Source organism: Ixodes scapularis, unplaced genomic scaffold (genome assembly GCF_016920785.2).
Source record: "Ixodes scapularis isolate PalLabHiFi unplaced genomic scaffold, ASM1692078v2 PGA_scaffold4__175_contigs__length_147842914, whole genome shotgun sequence".
Lineage (NCBI taxonomy): Eukaryota > Metazoa > Arthropoda > Arachnida > Ixodida > Ixodidae > Ixodes > Ixodes scapularis.
This window is the reverse complement of record NW_024609879.1, coordinates 102,688,309-102,710,757: the sequence shown is the minus strand read 5'-3', so window position 1 is coordinate 102,710,757 and position 22,449 is coordinate 102,688,309. Positions and strand designations below refer to the sequence as shown.

Sequence of the window (22,449 nt, the reverse complement as noted above, 5' to 3'; positions counted from 1 at the left end):
AAGAACGAACCTTCACTGGTGGCACCGGAGTTTGCGAGGACTGGTTGTTCATGGTCTACTGGTCTTTATTTGGTGTTTTTGGCAGTTGATCAAACTCCGGGGACGGTCCCGGGATGCTAGGGCTTCCTCAAATCTCAGGTTTTTCAAATAAATTTGTTTTGGTCGGGCTTGGGTTAGGACTCGGCTGATGAGTCCTCGGAGGGGTGTTCAATATGGGCAATCCTTACCCGCACCTCCACCCAAATGTCACGAATGACATATGATCAGGCAACGAATGAACAAAAACTTAACGTTTAATTTGGTTAACTTGTGCTGAAAACAAAAATCTAATGAGGTAGCGTCACAGGCGTCGAAGGACGGCGGAGTAGCACGATCGAGCGCGATAGTGAGACTGACTCCGGACCGCCACGCGGAGCATCTTTTGTAGCCGCGTGAGTGTCTGGAAACTTCGGCGTAGAACGTTCGGCACGTAGAACATCTGTAACTAGATCAAACGACAAGGTTCTCAAACCAGAACGTAAAGTTGGAAGAACAAATAAACGAGGAGTTCGCTCTCTGAAATCGAACCTGGAGCCTCTGCGCGTTAGCCAGGCACGTTAACCATTCAGCCACGCACGCGCCCGCTTGGCAACGCGCTTGGGAGCATGTATCTACAGGGTAGTGTGACCATTTCGAAATTAATTCGTTTTGACAAAACTTCTATATTTGCCGCTGTCTTCCGATTAGTTTCCGGGGCGACTCGTACCTGGATTGTGTTGGAGTCCCGGGAAATTAGACTGCGTCTATAGCAAAAGCAACGGCGATTCAAACTATTGTAAGGGACTCCCAACATTTGTGTCAGGACGTCCTCACCCGAGGTTTTTTACTTGGGAACAGTATACCGGAACTTGAAAAATGGTACGGAAGAACAACGTACTTTCAATAGTCTGACAAACTGTCACTGCGACGAATTGCCTTTATGGTGATATGCCCTACGTGACGAACTGCACTGCCACCAGTTGACCTGCTACAAATTGCTTTTGGACAAACTCCCATCAGCACACCTTCACAATTTCTTGTTTCGCTGTACAAAAAATAAGAACCAAAACCATTTGTTTCAGACCCTGAGCCAGCATTCTGATAAACATAAATTTATGTTATTTTTGCAGACTTTGTGTTCGTCCGTTTTTTTATCGTTCCCCATCTCAGGGTTTACAAGATGACGATTGATTACCAGCTCGCCTGCACTCTCTCACTGCTTACAATTTGAAGATTATAGTGCCATCTAAGCGCGCACTTTTCATCTGCTTTGCTGCTCTCTCCACGGGTGTCCCAATTAGAAAATGATTGAAATGAGCTTTGCTCTTCTACGAATTATGATGAAATTTATTGTAGTAAACATTTTAATAGATGCATTCTTTCTCCTCTGGAAAGATTTTTCATACAAATGCATACAAATTAGTAGGATATCTTCTTCTGGCCTCCTCCAAAACAAAAATACAACCTAAAACTGACATAAAAATGCCTTCGGAGTCTAGTTGTGTTCGATTTTTTGTCCTCAAGGTATTGCTCGCTTTCTCTGAAACCTAAACAGAGATCCGGGGAATTTTTTCTTCTTTGGCATAGCTAAGATTTAACATCGAGAATTTCGTGATTTTAAAAAGTAGTTGTTTGTGAATTTCGTAGGTTATGAGTGACCCTGCCGCAGTGATTGGTCGGGAATTTCAGCCGGAAGAAAAAAATTCCACGACTGGCCCCCAGTTGCTGTGTCGGATGTATCTCGCACATTGATATAGTGGGAATAGCGTCGTCCTGAAACTGACAATTTCGCCCATAAATTCCGATGGTAGCTTTTGTCGGGTGCCGCCTCAGAATGCTGTGCGAAACGCAGACAATTCAATATATAGCGATGTCATTCTGAGTTTTGTGGCAATTCCCCATTGTAGAGGAGGGTGGGTATACGGGACCGAAATTTTGAACAGATATTTTTATATGGTATTTATTTTAAAAAAAAACAAAAAAACTTTCTACTCTACACGCATAGACGCCTTTGAAGCAAGCTGCAGGCAATAATTACATTGAAAACTAAAATTAAACTGGTTTACCATATACCAAAAAGTGACAATATACCTGTTTTATAATCACAGCTTGGACATGGGAAAGCTGATAAGAGGTGAATTTAGTCCGAGAATGCATGGTAAGTATTAAGTGCATTATCTCTTATATATATAGTTCATTGTCAGTGAAGGTTATATTTTTCGGAAAATATAGCTCGATCGTTTTGTTTTATGTTTTTTTTTTCTCGCCGGTTTGTGATTTCTGGTTACATTTTGCCATGATGTGCAATGTCTCTTCAATTTAGTTGTTTTACCTATTAATACTTCGTGACAACTGAGTCTTCAGGGAAGATATAACAACTCTGCAGTATTTTATTTCGAGCCATTTTAATGCTGCTGTTATCTAATGAAGACGAAAACCGAACAACTGTGGTAATTTAAATTCCTCTGATCAGGTTTCTCGTTTCCCCTAGAATGAACTGTTGCACTTACAATAGACCTTTCGCCGCAAAATACCCAAGCACCAGTAAAGGAACATGCTGCGAGTGCTGTTGAACACGCTAAACATCCTGGCTTCTTCTGAAATAATTTTTTAAAGGAAAATTTTAAAGTAAATAAATATTTGCAAGTGCGTTCGTCAGCATTAGTACGAATTTTTCATGTAGATAAAGCGAGTGTGTGCAGTCATATGCCTACGTTCCTCCTATGTTCTTTGGTACTTGGGTAACATACCTATCTCACCAGTCAGTTTGACATACGCCACCGCTGCCACAATGTCTTGTGGGACCTTTAGTGTTTCTGCACGTGCGACAACCTCGCTGGAGATCTGAGCATGTATACACCACGAGACGGCACGAGTCCTCTTGTACACTGCCGTCCTCCTCCAATGATCTACAGCTATGTTGGGGTCGTTACCCCGCATGGTGAGACCCGAGCTGTACCATATTTCTCTTTTTTTTTTTTAAATCGGCAATGTCCTGCCTAGATCTAAACTTGCTTTCCAGGTTGAACATAATGGAATAAAACAGCGCGAAGATAGAAAAAGGAAGAAACAAACCAGACAGGACAGAGCGCTCTGTCCTGTCTGGTTTGTCTCTTCATTTTTCTATCTTCGCGCTGTTTTATTCCATTATGTACAACGATTACCAACTAGCCCAGCTTTCAACCTTTCCAGGTTGACTTCATGTTGTTCGCGGGAAGGGTTAATAAACGTTTTATCACTTACTCGAGTTATGTAGGTGTCATGCATGCGCCGAACGCTGAGTGAGATCAGTCAATATGATAAACGACCTATTTCTTTATTATGTAAAATCAATAAAGTTGTTGGCGATGTCTTCCGACCAGCTACGCTTAGTCCGGATTTGTAAAAAGTTACATTTTAGTTGGTCAGTAATGGAACTGTTTTTTGTTTTTTATTTAGTATTTTGCCTTTGTTAATGTGCTCTGGGTACATTTTTTTTTCCTTTTTTTTAACACGTTAGCGAATTTTGTAAACAACCGCCTCCCCTCCCCCTCCCCACTTAATCTTCGCCAACTTGGTTTTTTTTTTTTAATAGTAATAAAAGTAAACATGATAAAATGCGACAATATACAAAATATCTAATAAAAATGACAACGTGATTCTTTTTGTGCGTGAATATCTAGGGTGTCTGAAGTCACCAGGCTCGATCTAAAATGAACCGTGAAAATCGACGCCTGCACGAAACAATCTAAACTTTTCGTCAAAGATATGTTTCACAGGTCCGTTTGCTTTTTGTTGTTGTTGTTTTTTTTCATGCAAAATTGCACAGTGTAGCTCCCTTTTTGTGAAAAATAGGGCCAAGGAACGCCAGGTTCAACGGCGGGCTGCGACGCAGACGACTAGTCGAGCGACGGGGCGCGTTTCGCGCACGTATTGATAGATGGCGTTACCTCCTTATCGAGACTGCTCGTGACGACTGCGATTTATTAAAATGAAGATAATATTTTTGTAGTGTACCTTTGGTTGTAAACTAAATGCGAACAATAAAAACAAAACTTAAATTAAAAAAAAAAATAACGCGGTTGCATAACGACGGCGTACTTGCTACCGACGGATATCGTCGCTGGTTGGCTACACCTTCCGACACTGCTCCCGATGCCATCTATCAATACGTGCCCCAAACATGCCCTGCCACTCCACCCGGTCGTCTGCGTAGCCGTCTGCCGTTGACCCTGGCCAGTTTTTTTAACCTATTTTTTAACAAAACGAAAGCAACGATTTGTAATTTTACAAAAAAAGAAAAAACGGACTTGCGAAATATATTTTTGACGAAATGTTTAGATTGCTTCGTGCGAGCGTCGATTTTTACGATCCATTTTAGATCAAGCCCGGTGACTTCAGACACCAGGCACGATTTTTTCAAAGATCACTATATCATGTTCTTTATTTTTAGTAAAATCATGAAGAATCTAAACAAATACAATGCTATGACCGGCTACTGCACAGTAAAAAGTAAAGAGACCATGCAGACACCAAAAAGAAAGCTAAAAACAAAAACAAAAAACAAGCTTGAAAAATTGTGTGCAAATAGTAGTTTGAATCAACAAGCGCTATGACATTCACAGCTTCCTCAATGCAGTAAACATTCACGACAGACCACCGGTTCTCATTGCAATGTTAAGACTAGGATTGGCAATGCGCTATTCAATTTGAAGAAGGTTTGGCATAAAATATTTATGAACTACTATTGTGACGCAACGGCCTTTTTATTTTCACAAATCTTAGGACTAGCTTACAATGATGGTCTCTGTGGATCAAACAAAGTCGCCGAAGTCGAAGATATTCCAGGATCCTTTAGGTTGATCGACATCATGACGCACGAATTGGGGCACATGTAAGTCGATACTGCGCATAGCAGTAATAAGAATTGAACTTGGCAGAACAAAACAGAATGATGAATGAATGAATGAATGAACGTTTAATACAGAAAGTTACATCCAGCCCTTTTGACTTAAGATATCTGGGTCGGGGGATGATGGGTTAGGTAGGACATTGAGGGCGGTTTAGATGAATGAGGAGAGACCTGCTGACTTGATAAAGCCCAGCGGGTAGTCCAGGTTTTCCTTGGTGCTTCGCATCTCCAGTTGGGATGATCCATTATGACCATATTGTTGGTCTTCGAGCACTGGAAATTTGTTTTTCCCAGAACATGTGATGTACGCCTTTAATGACTTGGCATTCGTGGCATTGGCTGTCTCAATGAGGTCCCGGTTTCTTTCTGTTGTGTATTCTTTTCCTTGACGCATCGTGGCTGTCCCGGTGTGGAGTCTATGTAGACAGACCCTACCCCATCGGCCAACGAAACGAACGCGGTTAAATCATTTCGCTGCCGTGTTGCTCCGCTTTAATATATATATTCATTTTTACCCGTGCTGTACACACTCCCATTCTAACATTACAAATAACAAAGTACCCCAAAACCAGCACATAATTGTTGAAAAAATATTTCCATTTAGGAACACGTAAGGTTTAAGTATACTGCCATTATTTCGATTAAACATGTGCACCACCCCTACGGGTTCGAGCTGAGCTAGTTGGGTCATGCTTCTGAATGGTGCTAGCTGAACCTATCAAGAAGTTCTGAGAAATGGGTGGTCGCTAAACTAACAACTCTAATAATTATAATAATAATAAAAAAAAAACACTTTCTTTTTCCACCTACCATATAGGCGCTACTTTCCGGATTGAAATTTCTATGCCATGCGTTTAGTTTTAATTTATAATTATGATTTATTATACGGTAGATATGCTATGTAGACTAAACTGGACGTTGCATTAATTAAAGAACACGACAACATGCTTCATCATTAAACTACCTCTCAACAAGACACCTACCAGTCCATTGTAGAGACTGCCAATGAACCGCAAGGTTCACAACATCAAAATCATTGAGAAAACAAAGACAAGCTTGTCCGCGACGAGAAAAAAAAAAAGTTATTTCGTGGGACCACCCCTCCGGGAATATAAAAAAGTTTCGCTTTTTAGACATTTCAAACAGGAGTGTAGCGAATACACAGCAGTGAATAAAAATAAGGCTTTTATTAGTTACACAGTTCTTAGGCCAGCAATCATCAATTTTTGTTTCCTTATAAATTTATGGGATCACAGAAGTAAAGAATTTATTAGAGGATTAAAAATATCAACAAAAAAGTCACCAAAGACAGCGACTCATTCTGAAAAAAAAAAGAGAAAAAGAAAAAACAGTCACACGAACCTTGCGGCACAAGTTATTTATCCTAAGCAAATGCCTGTGGCTTGTGGTGCGAGAACCTTCACCGGGTATCTAACATGTGCGTCTTTCAAGCCTGGCCTAAAGGGGTACGGAAACGAAATGTCAGATCTTATTTCTTTGTTTAACCAGAAACTACGTTGTGTCAGCACCTTAGAAATAACAGTCTTCCGCTCGTAAACGCACGAAAACTAATCTTAAAGCGACTAAAACGATTCCTCAATATTTCATGGTAGGTTGGATGCCAATGTAGTTATGACGTTGAATTCCTCCCGCCCCAGCGCCACTCACGGAAGTACAACGCAAATGTATTGTCAACTCGGACTTGAATGGCATCGCAAAGCTTGGCGAAGAAATCCACTGTGGTTCCGCAACGTGCGTTTCACACCATCAGGATCAACGTTCTTAGCAAACTCCTCCAGCAAGCGCCTTTAGGACGTCGTAACAGACGCCGTCCAAGACGCCATTCTCGACGTCGTTCTCGACGTCGTTCTAGACCTCGTCCTTAAGGTCGTCTTAGGCGTCCTTAATGGCACATGGCGGATGATTAGATTATCGTCGCACTCCGCCGCTGCTAGCTTTGCGTGTGTTTCACGAGTGGTAACGGGGGATCGGTGGCCGAGTGGGCTAGCTTACACCAGCTCAAAGCGCGTGGAGCGAAAGCTCGCGCTGCTGAACCCAGGGATACCTGGGTTCAATCCCCCCCCCCCCCCTACCCGTTTCGACCTGGATGAGCATCGTACCAGCACGCTGTCGTGTATCACTACTGCGCGGTGCACGTTAAAGACCCTAGGCTAGCGGTTGTACTGCACTGGTTAAATTGTTCAGCTACGGGGGGTGACTCGTCGCAACTTTGAAAATGGCTCATCAACTACACGGTGTATAAATATCCACACAATTCTAATTATTTTCACGAGTGGTAACTTTGGCGCGCCTCCGTGTTTCCCACGAGCTTCGAGCTGCTCTAAAAAGAGTTAGTTTAATGGTTTTGACGACGCCCAGTACGTTTCTAATTTGAACCTTATGCATGTTTTCACTAATTGAAAAGTTAATGAACGAATTTTTATTAATTAGCCGACTTATCGCAAAGATTTGCCACCCACCTGATGCCCCCCGGCCGTATAACTCACTTGCACGAACAGCATAAGTAACTTTCAGAGCTTTTTCTAAACAAATCTGTAAAGCTTAAAAAAAAAACTCTATATTAAATATTTGCATGGCCAAAATCTGAGGTCTCAAAAAAAAATATTACTACTTGCACTTACTGACTTGTGGCACAGTCACACATTCTAATCCCTTCCAATTTGCATTGAAATTAGCGTGAAAAGTACGAAATATTCTATGAAATTACGAATATTTATTTGTAACTCCAATGTATTGTGTTTAACTTACGAAGATTCATGCACTGAGCGTTAGGTTTTTAATGCGATAGTGTTAAGGAGCTCTTTTCGCAGAAAAGCCGGCCTAGGTGGCGTGACAGAAAATCCGACCTTGGTGGCGTGACAAAAAAGACGGCGTCGGTCGCGTGACGCGAAAATCCTGATTGGTGGAGAGGGTCATGACGGCACAGCCACGTGACCTTACGCGTGGAAACAAAAAATAAGTATTCCATTTGCCTGAAAAACACTTGGAGAATTTCAGGCACGATTCAAACCCACGACCCTTCCGGTGCAAGCAAGACACACCACTAACTAGACCATGTCCGTTTTTTTTTGTTTTTTTTTAAGGATATTTTTAAGCAGTTTGTGTCGCAGAGAATCCGGCATCGGCGTCGGTGGCGTGACGGGAAAATCTTGATTAGTTGATATGGCGATGACGTCACAGCTACATGCCATCAAATGATTTCACTTTATAAAGTAATTCATTTGCCTTAAAACAAAATCTTACGAATTTCAGGTGAAGGCGGGATTCTAACCCACAATTTTTCGGTTGGAAGCAGACACGCTACCAACTAAGCCTTTTTTTTTAATTCAAATCTTATTATGTTTTTTTTTCTTCTTTTTTTGTGGCACAGGGTGTCACAAAATACATAGCAGCGTTTTTTTTACCGCAAAAAATAAACTAGGCAACGCCGAACGCTCATTCTCCGCCCAAAGGTAGCGGTAGAGGTCACAGCCAGATGCCAAAGTTTCAGCCCGATCCGATACCTTATTCAAAATTTATAAGCGCTTTTCTGAAAAGTTCAATGGGAAAACGGCGGCCGACCGAGTTTTTGAATGCATGGGGCTCTATGGGCACCAGAAGCCGAAAACGGGCAAAAATGAACTCCATTTTCCCATTGAAATTTTCAGAAAATCACTTATAACTTTTGAATAAGGTGTCCGTTCTGGCTGAAACTTTGGCATCTGGTTGTGACCTCTAGCCAGACTTAGGAAGTATTCTGTTACAAGCAACAGATTACTTGTAATCCATTACTTTTTCAAGTAATCTTATAATTGCCACGTTACTTTTTTTCGGAAGTAATTTGCAATGTAATTTTGTTACCAAATATTGTTAACGGATTATTACTTTTTAAAAATATGAGCATAATACTAGAGCAATACGAGCAGCACATTCAGCAGCATAAGGAGAGCAAGTTCAACAAAAGAGAAAACATCAGGAAGGCGTAAATAGCCGAAAAGAAAACACGATTTTTTTTTTATGACCGGTCGCTATAAAACCACTAGAAAAACAGGCAAAGCATGTACAAATTTACAAAAGACAAAGGTCAAGTAAGACAACGCCGAATAGGCTCTCCGTCGCCTTCCATCGTGTTTTTCTTCTTCTCCCGGGCAGGAGAAAGCACTTAGTGTTTTGTTTTTGTCCTTTACACCATTTCGCCCTTTCCAACTTTTTCGACGTCTCCCACCACCTGCACAAACATCAAACGCGGGTGCGTACCCCCGTAAGCTAGCGGGATGGCGGGTATGGCTGCAGCTTTTGGTGCCTTCGGTGCCTTGTCAAGCTTACAGGTGACCCGAGTGCACCTACATTCTTTCTCTTAGATACAATATTTTATTTTTACAAGGACTACCATAATACGGGTGTATGAGAAATGAAAAGTGGTGTTTCAGAACATTTTGAAAAATATCAAAATTGTTTCTATTGTTTTATGGATAAGAGTACGGAAAAAGTAATGTGAAAGTAATTTGTAACGTAACGAGTAAAGTAATCCGTTGCTTTTCAGCGAAAGTAATTTGTAATGGTAATTCCTTACATTTGAAGCTTGGTAATTTGTAATTGTAATCCATTACATTCTGCAAGTAACGAGCACAAGTCTGCCTCTAGCGCTACCTTTGGGCAGAGAATGAGCGTTAGGCGAAAGTTAGTTCATTTTTGCGATAAAAAAAAAGCTGTAATTATTTTTTATGACACCCTGTCCATATGAAAAGCCCCAACTCATGTGAGCGGAGGCGGATCGCACTTGGCGTTCAAACTGTTCTCAGAGAGTATAGGGACCACGAACAGGTTACATACCCATACAGAAGTGACCCCAGTGGGCACCATAAAACGTTTAGAAGCTCTATCAAGACAAACGTTTTTGGAACGCCTTCCAGTCATATCCTGCCCACTCTCTTGCACTGAAGACTGAAAAAACGTATTGGAAGTCATAAACAAAATAGCGCCGCGCAGGTTTCCTACCAACTGCTACCAGGTGATGATCTGTCCTTGAGCGCCAGATAGCATGAGACCAAGGAGGTCTAGCGTCTCGAGACAGCTTCAGTCTATGTCATTGCCGAACTCCAAACTTTTACAGCTTTCCTATTCTGGGTAGAGCTGGACCTGAAGCGTTTGCCTTAGCTGGGCCCAGAGCAATTGAGCATTCGTGCAATCAAAGAAGACATGTTTAGGTCCTCGCCGTAAAGGCATAGTGCACAATTCGTTGACCATGGAACAAAGAAGCCCTTCTTGTCCAGCCATGTTTTGACGGGTAAAGCCTCAGTGTTGAGCTTAAAGAAAACGTCTTTTGGGCCAGTGTGAACGGGATAGCACGAAAGCCTTTTAAAAACACTGCATGATGTGCCACGATGGTTCGCGCGGTACATGGGCACGACGCGAAAGGTTTTCGATGCTTGCTTAATATCTTTGTAGAATCTAAACGTGCAAGCTCCCTTGGACCATTCATTATGCACCGGCATCGACGGAGCTGTGCTTTTTCCGCCATGCTTTTGAATTGCTTTCTGTAAATGTTCATTGCGTTGACTGAAAAACAAATCTTTGCACTTGGAGCTTGAGTTTAACATTAACTGGACCAAGACCACACTTCTCCGAGCAGAAAAACGAATTGCTGCGCCGCATGCGCTCGAACTTAGTCTCATTTGTAAACAGCACAGACCCGGTTCACTTTCTGTGTATCAATCCTTTTACAGACATCGCTTGTGCCTCGTACCAAACGGTAGGAACAAAATCCAGAATTACAAACCCTACTACGGTTAAAGAAAGAGAACTATTTCCCAAATCAGTTCTGTGCTTTGGCATGCAAACCTTTCAGATGGATACCCGCGGCACCAGTCCTGAGGCACCCGGGGGTAGAGCTTATGCCCAGATAGTTAGTCACTGAGAAGCTCCATGAAATGTCCAGGAAACTCTCTCCCAGGCTCCCAACTGCGCACCGGTCGATTTCTTTTCGTTCAGTCGAGCACCCGAAACACTACAGGAGTCAAAAACGTGTTTCAGTGCTAGACTAACCTCACTGTGTGAGGAGCACAACAGAGCTAAGTCGTCTGCGTATGCAAGTACCGTTAGCAGACTTGGTGCACAGTTGAATCCTGATGGCACTGTCGTTGATGGCGCGCCGGCATACTGGTTCAAGATAAAGTGAGAACAACACCGGCGACATAGGGCAGCCCTGACGAACCGATCAGTGAACAGGGATAGGTTTGGTGAGGCCTCTGTTGACCTTGATGTTGGTCGATATTGTAACCGATGGATTGGCGAGACGGGGACTGACGAAGGTACTTAACGTTAAATAAGGCGAACTTGTACCAAAGCAAACGTTTAATAACAGGCGTCGAAGGTGAGCGTCGATGACGGCGAAGTGGCAGGATCAAACACTGGAGAGAGACTCACTCCGGCTTGGCACGCGGAGCCCCTTTTGTACACGCGTGGGCTTCTGGAACAATCGGCGTATAAGTTCAACGCGCAGAACATTCTAACCTAAAATCAGCAACACAGTTCTCGAATTTACCAATTTACCAGAACATCACATTACTGAGTCAACAAAAACCTGTACCGGCGGCCAGGCATCGAACCTTGGCTTTTTGCGTGAAAGACAAGTGCGTTAACCGTCAGGCCACGAATGCGTTGCCTACTTGGTCAGCAGTGCGCGCAGCATTATTCCCCCTTTTAAAGAAAACGCATTGTCCCGATGCAACACAAGACGAAAACAGAGATACACAACAAAAGGACCGCAGAATCATGAACCACAGTTCACAGTTCACTCTTTGACGAGAGTCCAAAGTTCCATCGTTCGTAGTATACGGCTTCAGCCGGACGATGTGCACCACCTCGGGTCGTGGCTGGTGTCTTGCAGATGGGCGCGTTCCGTCGGGAAAAACTTCGTAGTTCAAATCGCCGAGGCGTCGTGTGATCTTGTAGGGTGCAAAATAGCGTTTCAGAAGCTTCTCACTGAGACTGCGACGCCATATTGGTGTCCACACCCAAACCCGGTCTTCGGGTTGAAAGTGGACGTCACGGCGACGAAGGTTATACCGACGTGCGTCGACTCACTGTTGTTCTCGCATCTTGATTCTTGCCAGTTGACGAGCTTCCTCCGCGCGTTGACAAAGCAGTTGAGCGTCGTCGTTGTCAAAGTCGGTTGGCACGTGAGACAGCATGGCGTCGAGCATCGTGGTAACCGTCCGGCCGTGTACCAGTTGGAACGGCGTCATTCCCATGGTTTCTTGACCCTCTGTGTTGTACGCAAACGTAACGTACGGCCACACCTTGTTCCACGTCTTGTGCTCTACGTCGACGTTAGCCCGTTGGTCTGCAGGCGATAAGCGGTAGTTCGTCGATGGCGGGTGTGACTCAGCCGAAGAACCTCTTGGGTCAGCTGTGCCATGAAAGATGACCCTCGATCTGTGGTTAGCACTTCAGGTGCACCATTTCGAAAAAGAATGGACTCAACGAAACATTTGGTGACTTACAGCGCTGTTCCTGATGGAGGGGCTTTCGTCTCGGCGTATCGTGTAAGATAAACGGTCGCAACGATAATCCACTGGTTTCCTTACGTCGATGTTGGGAACGGCCCAAGTAAATCCATTCCGACCTGCTGAAGTGGCATAGTCGAGGCAGATATCGGCTGCAGTAGTCCTGCTTGCTTCGTCGAAGACGTCTTACGTCGTTGGCACTCATGGCACGATTGTGTATAGAGATGGACGGTTTTCGGGAGTCTCGGCCAGTAGTACTTGTCACCAACCCGGGCGAACGTCCTGCTGTAGCCAAGGTGTCCAGCCGTCGGGTCGTTGTGGCATGCTTGAAAGATTTCTCCTCGCAGGCTGGCCGGGTTGCTGGCTCTGAAGTTCTCCTTGATGAGCCTGCCTCGCCGCAGAATGAAGCTTGAGAAGTCTCGGGCCCAGGCTCGCAAAATTAAGGTTCTTTGACCATCGAGGTGCTCGACCACGGGGCAAAGTTCCGGGTCGTCTCGTTGAAGTGCTCCCATGTCGGTATCTGTAACTGCGCCGGAAAAACGGGCGTCAAGGTCGTCGTCGGTGCAGTCGGGAGGAGATTCGACTGGGGCCATAGACAAGCAGTCGGCGTCATTATGCTTGCGGTCAGACTTAACCACAGTGGTTACGTCGAGTTCTCGCAGTCGAAGACCCCAGCGAGCGGGGCGTCCTGACGGGTCCTCGAGGTTGGCGAACCCACAGAGAGCGTGGTGGTCCGTGACAACGCGGAACGGGATCCCGTACAGGTACGGGCGGAACTTAGTTAACGCCCAAACGATCGGTCGTTGACTAATTTTGCTCTGCCTTGGACAGTGTCCGGCCTGCGTAAGCGATCACCCTCTCTGCTCCTTCTCGTAGCTGAACGAGTACCGCACTGACACCAATATTGCTGGCGTCCGTGTGGATTTCTGTCTCCGCCGACTGATCAAAATGCCCGAGGTTAGGGGGCGACTGGAGCCTTCGCTTAAATTTCTCGAACGCTTCTTCTTGCTCCTCTCCCCACTAGAACTGCACGTCGTCCTTCATCAGATGCGTCAGCGGTGCAGACATCTGTGCGAAATCACGAACGAAACGTCTAGTAGGCGCACAACCCAAGGAATCTTCGGACGGCCTTCTTGTCTGATGGCTTTGGGAATTCGGCGACTGCGGACGACTTTGCAGGGTCAGGGTTTACACTCTGAGCACTCCCGACGTGGCCCAAGAATTTCAGCTCACCATAGGCGAACCGACACTTGGAAGGCTTGAGTGCCAGCCTAGCAGACTTGATAGCCCGTAGCACGGCTCGCAGTCGTCTCAGGAGTTCGTCGAATTCGCTTGCGAACACCACGCCGTCGTCGAAGTAGACGAGACAGCTTTGCCATTTCAAGCCGGAAAGGACGGTGTTCATTACGCGCTGGAATGTTGCCTTCGCAGTGCACAGCCTGAACGGCATTATTTTAAATTCATACAGTCGGTCCGGCGTGACGAATGCCGTCTTCTCACGATCCTGTTCGTCAACCTCAATCTGCCATTACTCTTTCTTCAAGTCCATCGACAAAAGGTATCGGGCGTGGTGTAGCCGGTCCAGGGTGTCGTCGATGCGGGGCAGCGGATAGACGTCCTTTTTTGTTACTGCGTTAAGCCGGCGATAGTACACGCAGAACCGCAGGGTTCCGTATTTTTTCTTCGCCAGGACTACTGGGGAAGTCCACGCACTGTTTGAGGGCTGGACAATGTCGTCATCAAGCATTTCTGACCTTGCTTCTGGATGACTTCCCTTTCTTTCACGGAAACTCAGTACGGTGGCCGATGCACAGGAAGTGCGTTGAGTGGTTATCAGCAACTATTCGATGCTTCGCAACCGTCGTCTGGCGTACCTTTGATAACGTGCAAAGAACTCATTGAAATCGGCGTGGAGGTCGGTCAGCTGTCGTCGGTGGGGAAGGGGGAGGGTTGAGTCAATCTCGAGCTCTGAGTATGACGCTGTCTCTCGTTGCCACGAAGGGTATCGAGTCTTCATGGATTCTGGCGATTGCGGCTGTATCCTGGAGTTCCTCTGTGTTCCACAGTGGTGCCTTTTGTAACGTACGCTGAGCCTCTTGTCAGAAGTCCGTTACAAGGACAGCGGTGCGTCCATCTTGGAGCTTTGTTGAGCCTCTAGCGACACCGATCCCTTTGCCTAGGAGCAGTTGAACATTACCTTCTAGCAGGGCGTCTCCGCAGATTTCTGTTTCAGTTCCGTCGGGCACTAGCACACTCAAGCGCGATGGCAAGTTCACGTGCGTAGGCAGTACACGCACTGTGGCTGAGCGGCCGACGTTGTTTCCTGATCCTCGGCCGTCATGACAGGTTTCCACACCGTCCTCTGGTCGGCTTCCAGGTCGATGATGACGCTGTATTTGCAGAGAAAGTTCATACCGAGTATAACTTCTCTTGCACAGTTTCGTAGAACAACAAATTTCACCGGGCATGTCTCACCGTGAATCTCGACGCGAGCGGTGCACCTCCCGACTGGTGTGATGAGGTGCCCACCGGCTGCTCGTATCTGTGGACCATTCCATGGCGTCGTCACTTTTTGAAGGCGGTGGGAGAGCCTCCCATTGAAAACGGAGTAATCTCCTCCGGTGTCGATTAGAACAGACGCGTCGTGGCCGTCGACAACAAAGCTCAGGTTGTGTGGTACCGGTGCAGTAGCGTCGTTTTTTCGTGCAGCGTAGTTACAGTGGGGGCCTTCCGACGTTCGTGGAGGACGTTTGCGTCGGTTTTCTTCGGCAACACCACCTCCAGAGGCTGCCGCGCTTAGTTTCCCCGGCGAGGGGCCAGAAGCGACAGGCTTTCACGGCGGGGCATGTGCATCGGCGAAGCTGGGCGTCGTGGTGATGGCGATCGGTATCTTCGGGAGGGAGCAGGCGCTGGAGACAGTGCACGATGCAGGTATTCTTCGATGTCTCGCGGTCGTTCTCCGCTCTTTGGGCGTCGCCCGTGGGGCGTCCGGCGCGAACCCGCGAAGCCCGATCTGCCGGTGGGGCCATCGCCACAACACATGGCAGCTTCCTCTTAGTGGTAACACATCGGGCGTCGGTCGGCCGTCCTCCAGATGTCCGTCTTCCTCAGCGCAGGTTGCTCTGGGAGGACGTACAGCGGTTGCCTCGGTGCCGGAGGCTCATGTCGCAGCTGAGGCGCAACGGGCGTTGGTCATCGCGGGCTATTCCGGCTTAGCTCAGCGCCGGTTCTTCGCGAGCTGGGGCGGTGATGGGAGTCTCCGGCTGGAAAGCTCGCTATACTTCCTCTCGTACCGCCTCGGCAGTCGAGATCGAAGCCGGGTGGTTGGGAGCCGGCAGGAGCTTCTTGAGCTCGTCTCGGACGACTTCGCGGATGATCTGTCTCAGGTGTTCGATGCCAAGACTATCGACATCGGAGCGAGATGGTGAAACAGTCGAAACCGTTGACACACCGGCGGGTCGTTGATAACGAACAGCTATGACCGACAGCGCTCGCTGGATGTTGGTCCCTTCGGCCACGAAGCCGTCAACCGTCGAGGGGGACAGCGAACAAGGCCACCGAAGACTTCGTTCTTGACGTCCCTCATGAGGAAGCGCAACTTCTCCTCTGCGGCTTGCGGGTCGGCCCGTGTACACAGTCGTAGCTCGTCTTCAACGAAGCTGGTCACGCTTTCGTTGGGCGCTTGAGTCCGTGTCTGGAGCAGTTCCTCCGCCTTCTGTTGCCGGTGTTGGCTCGAGAAGGCCCGCTTCAACTCGGTGGCGCAGATGTCCCACGAAATGAGCGACGCCTCGTGGTTCTCGAACGAGTGCCTCGTGTGCCTCCCAGCGAGAATTAGAGGTTCTGGATGCGTTGCTCAGCGCTCCATTCGTTGTGGCGGGCCGCCAACAGTGCCATCTGTCATATTTGCACATAGTAGGGTTCTACGGTTACCGTCAAACGGCTTGCTCACACTCACTCCAAATGGTCCAAGTCATTATCCTTATATAGAGAAAACGCATTTTAGTACTGTCAGATAAGTGTACATGTTTTATCTTCCCTTAAATACTCAAGGGCCACTCTATTATTCGGCTCAGTTAGTCACGAACCCAATCGCAATGACGCCATCTTTTCTTCGAGGCGCGGGCCGATTTCGATTTGAAGCGCGCCAGTTTTACTGAGCAACTTTAGAATGAATGAAACCCACGGTAAGTGACCATGTGCTTTATGCACTCTACCATAAATGCAGTGCATGAATTTTAATGTCTTACTTCTTTGAAATTATATCCTTCAGCAACGCACAGTCGGTACCTCATAAACACTTTTCGTGAATCGTACACTGTTGATTGCAGTTGATTGCCCAGCATTTTAGCCCAGAGATGTACTTTATATTTCCAATAATAGAGCATGAGAAATATATGTAGGATGGCACTACCTCAGAATGTCCTGCAGCCCTCCGGGATGGTTTGTCATGTAGCGCTGCTAACGCCCGTCAATACCTTCCAATATCATTTCACCAAAATGTTGCAGTAACCCCTGACAAGACAAGTACATCCAAAGGCCATCCCTGGAAAATCCCATTGTAATATGGCAATATCAGAGGGTCATGTAGCAATATACAACAGATATTCTGGACACATCCTTAGGATATACAAATGGCTACTTTGAGTTTGTCTCAGGAATTCTCCAGATATTCTCAAAGTGGCCATTTGTATATCTTACGAATGTCCCAGAATACCTGGCGTATATTGGTACACGTTCTTCGGATGTTGAAATATCACAATGAGATTTCCCAGTGACGGCCCTTGGATGCACTCATATTGTCTGGTGTTACTTCAACATTTTGATGTAACGTTACTGGAGGGCCGTTAGCAACGTTTGGCAACGTTAGCTGACGATGTTCCAGTAACGATGTAGTTAACATCTGACGATGTAAGTAACATAACTGACGATGTAGGTAACGTAACTGACGATGTAGGTAACATCCAGGTAACGTAAGCAGTTACGTTACTGCAACATTGTGGTGTAGCGTTACTGGATTGTAGAATCGGCACTCGTTAGAAACGTTAGCTGATAACGTTCCAGTAACATCGTGCAGCTAACGTCCAGGTAACGTGTACAGTTACGTTACTGCAACGTTGTGGTGTAAAGTTACTGAATTGTAGATTCCGCGGTTGCTAGCAACGTTTGGCAACGTTAGCTGATAACGTTTCAGTAACATTGCGGGTACATTTTGTGCTACTTTGGGGTCCGTGATGAAGTACAAATATGACAGAGTGGCGTACGCTATTTACGAGTGGCTGTTATATATATCATGGTATGGGCGACCATATAATAAAATTGCGAAGGCTGACCTTATGTACTCAGGATAATGCCTGTCACGTCAACTGCACTAAACAACTGAGCCGTTCAACACAGCTTATACTACAGGACCTCTATATATTTCAAACTTCCCAATCGAGCTCCATTTTTCCCATCATTTTTTAGAGTATATAGGTACGTAATTATTAAAGGCTCTGCTTTAGTGAAATAGCCAGACTTGTGCCGAAAGCGTTAGAAGTATTTTTTTGCTTTTATGTATAGCATGTAGCCTAACACATTTAAAATACTTTAGACGGTCCGCAAAATAGTTATTTCAACGTATCGCGCTGCAATTTACTACAGAGGTTCAAGCAGTTCGCCTCGTTCAAAAACGAAAAGAAGTAGAAAAACTTGTTCTGGGCAATCTACGCCGCCGCTTCGCAGACGATGTACGGGTAGAGAGAAGTGTTGCCGACCGATGGCGTACGCCGCGTCGAGGGAGAGCCGGCCGATTCGGGTTCTTTAGCGAGGTCGTCTGCTATCAACCCGAATCGGCCGGCGCTCCCTCGACGTGGTATACGCCACCTGTCGGCAGCCCTTCTCCCTACGCGTGTATCGTCCGCGAAGTGGAGGCGTAAATTGCCCGAAACAGTCTGTCTTAATGCGAAAGCATGAACTGTCCCAGTGAGCGCAGTCGGCGTTGGCTGTGACCGCAAAAAACAGGCATCTAAATAAACGACAGTTAAAATGGCTGCGACGCGTCATATCGGATGCTTCGTCACGGAAGTTGGCGGGGAGCTCAAGGTCAAAGCGGACGTGTTCAGAAATAAAAGCACAAAGAAAAGCACAGCAACGCAGATGCATCGTCACGGAAGGCGTGGAGGCGGCGGAGTTCGCCGGGCCTGCGCAGGGGGGGCGTGATCTCGCCGCCGCAGCGCCCTGTGCGATAGGAAGACGTGGCTCGGAGCTTGTAGGAATCCGCTCCGTGTAAGAATGCTTTCGCATTCCTTCATCGTAAGCAGTCTTAAGTGTCATCCTGTAATTTCTTTTAACAAGGCAAGTTGAATTTCTTCTTATTGCAAACCTTCGACATTTGCTTGCACACTCTTTAGTAAATTGCAGCGCGTTACGTTGAGAAACCGATTTTTGCGGCCGTCTAAAGTGCCTTAAAAGCGTTAGTTTACACGCTATGTTACTTTATTTCGGCAACTACGTGAATACTTGGTTACTTTTTGAGATAAAAAAACGAGTAATATAGTTTCGTTCGTGTAGCGGGAGTAAGGAATAATGTAGTTAGTTACTTATTCTTCTGGAGACTAACGTCTCCAACACAAGTACCCAACCTAGTTTTCACCCAAGCTCGTTCCTGGACTTTCAAGGCAAAAAAAAGAAAACGCTAAATAAACAATGCAATATATGTGCACAAGGTAAGTCACTATAGTTACAGCTATCGCTGAGCGAATGCTTTAAAAAGCGAGGAAATATTATTGATGCCGAATATTGAAGGGCAGCTACTGCTTCAAGAAACGACACATTCAGAGTAATGAGAATTTAGCGCGGTCAAAAGGCATGTTCACTGAAGTGGTTTAAAAGCCTGTCGCAAGCTATCGGCAAGAGACGAATAAAGCGAGTGCTGCAGATCTCTGTTTTTACTGCGTAGAATTATGAAAGAGAAGTTGCGTCGCACAATAGAAAAGCGTAACCTCCTTTTATTCACACAAATTTTAGATGTGGCAGCCGCCATGATGGTGAATATCCAAATACATGTGATCCTTATCAGGGATACATTATGGCCCCTGTTGGACGTGGCGTAAAAAACTACCTATTTTCCGACTGCTCAATACAACAGATTACAAGTTTTATGAGGTAAGGGTTTTAATTGTGTATAAGTATCGTACAGAATTTGCATGTTAGCAAGATGATGCTCGTAAGTGTTTAGAGCTTGGATTTACCAGTTAGCTAGTTAGAATTACATGACATAAATTTGTAATATCACCTTCGCAACGCATCAGAGATGAATATCTGCTGCGTTTTCGGACGTACCTATTCCATTTATTTTTTTTACTTTTTTTTTCTTGTATGCATCGAAAACCCGCAGCTCCTGTAAAATCATTAATGCGGGGGACAATGTTTTATAATAAAGATGCGCAATCTCGAGGAACATAAGGTCTGCCGGTCGTGAGTTCATTTCCGTGATGGTCCGCGCAAAGGAAAATTGTATATAAATGAGAAAACGATAAAAATCTACATATTACCCAAAGAGCATAATACGATTCAACCGTTAGGTCCCATACGGTTGTACCAACATACGTACGGTGGTGCCGTGACAGCTAGTAACCAATTTGCACCTGTAACCTTAGGTGCCTACGACTTGCATATCTAGGAGCAATAACTGTTGTAGTTTCCTTAAATATTTTTATTTTGAGCGTTACCGAAATTTGTGCTGCAGGCAGCATCGGTGTTTGGAGTCGTTTGCATTATAACATAGTGGATGAAGTTGATAAATTTAATGAAAACAGACGATTAAGTTGTCACTGTTATTTTTATATTATCAACCTTGTATAGAAACCTGACCGAAGACTGCATTAACGTGGCATCCAATGTGACTATCCCGACTGACTCCCGGGAGCTTCCAGGAACCAACATGAGCACGTCGGTTTTATGCCAGAGGCTCTACCCCAATGGAGGATTCGCTGCGCAGGTAAGACACAGAACACGATGAGGGCTGCACTATTGTTTTAGTACACCAAGCCCGTTTATGAATCTTCAGGGTGGAACACGATAGCTGCTAGTAACAGAATTGAGTTGAATTTTATTTAGATTCTTTTAGGCTAATCCCGGTATCAAGATAGTGATAAACAGCATTTCTGCCCGTCTGAGGCCTCTATTCCACGTAATTTGCAGCAGCTACATGAAATTGTAAAAAAAAAAAAAGTATTTAGACTAAAAAAACATATGGTGCATTCATGTCTACTAAATGTACACGCTTCTCTAAACAAAAAATAAAAAAATGTTAAGACTTGTTCAACAAAAAGTCGTCATAGCTTTTCTTTGCATATTGAAAGAACATAGGACACAAACAACTATTTGGACAATCATTGGAGAAAAATGTCATGTTGAAGAAATCATTTCTAAATTCTCAATAAATAATAAATATTTTTTTCTAAATAAATAAACTACTGAATAAAAACTTCGATCTTAAAACAAAAGAAAAACACAAAACAAAAACCATCATTGAGAGTGCAGGCGGGTTGGTGGGAGTTTACCCATTAAATGGACCCTGAAATTAAAAAAAATCGTTTAGGGGCTTGGATGGGACACATAATTGTTTTGCAAAATTTTCAGAGCAAAAACTTTCTTTTAGCCCTGCTCTGGGTTTTGCCCAGGGCTTAGATCACTAAGCACCTTTTCTCGACTTTCGTTGCTTGGAGAGTTGAGTTACGTGTCAAATGGTGGTTGCAAATTTGTTTTTCCGTGCCGTAATAGTATCAATCGACAACTTTCTTATGGTGAATTCCGCTCGCAGATCTCGAGCGCTCCAAAAGCGCTCCATTTGGAGCGCGCATATTCCACTCGCAGATCTGGCTCGAGTTGGTCATCTTCCGCTCGTAGATCTCTGGCAGCGCCCGCTCCACGGAGCGCATCAAACCCCGCCGAACTTGCTCTGCGGAATTTCGCAGATCTCTCCGGAGGTTGACAGAACGGCCCACGTGATTTCCGTCTAAATCAGCGGTGCGCATGCGCGGCGAGGTTGGAGAGATCGGCGGGCCGATCGGGTCGTGGAGTTGGATCTGTGCGGGTGCGTCGGTTGTTTACGCGGGATTGTGACGGCTCGAACGTTCCTACCTCGCGTAGATCAGGGATACAAAGCCGGGACTGTGGAGCGTGGTAAATCGTAAGCGCTGACATCTGTGATCGTGAGAGGAAGAACGACAGAAAAGCCGGAGGCAGACGCAAGGTTAGGCCTGTTCATTCTGCAGCCATGATTGTATACCTTTTTACACTGCATTCCGCCGGCGTTTTACCGTGAAATAAAGCAAGAAGTGATTAGGCAACGACCGCGCAAGTGATTGTTTCTTACCTCTGTGTTTATTAAAGTCGTACCAGAAATCTGAACTCCACCGCTGGCAATCGCTGTCCGTGCCCCGCCGCTTCAAGGCGGCCGAAAGGTATGCGACGGTACCGAACGCGGACGTATTCGTGATTTGCGACATGGGCGCCGTGGTATACGTATAATTTCGCCCGGCCTGTGTCGCGTGTTATTTCTGCATCTAAGCAGTGACAATCGTCACTGGTCGTCGGAAAGATCGGTCGGTTGAGGCGTTGGTGGGCTTGTCAAGTTCGAGCACTGGCCATTTGGAACGCCGGAGGGGGAAGCCGGGAAGCGGTGGGGAGAGGTGTGGGGGAGGTCGCTCCAAAAATGCAAGTTTATCTTCCCCTCGTCGATTCGGAGCGGGTCCCACGGAGCGGAATTTTGCCTCCCTCGCGGATTTTTGAAAGCGCTCCGGATCTACGAGTGGAATTCACCATTAGAGCGCAGCTCTTAAAACACATGTACCGCGAAACCGTCCGATCCGATGTCCGATCAGGCAATACGACGGTCGGACGCGGCTTGTTTGGTCGTGTCGCAACGTCGGAACGGCGTTGCGGCATCCGACCGACTGTCCAGGGGTGGTTGTGGTGGTCGGAGGCCCGCAGCCAATGACGACGCAGGTAGCGGGAACGTCATGAGGACGTCACGTTTTGGGGAGCGGG

General features: G+C 46.0%; 1 pseudogene; it reads left to right on the top strand.

Moving 5' to 3' along the window:
* LOC8052822 overlaps positions 1 to 22,449 on the top strand; it is a 75,809-nt pseudogene that overhangs the window by 31,968 nt on the left and 21,392 nt on the right.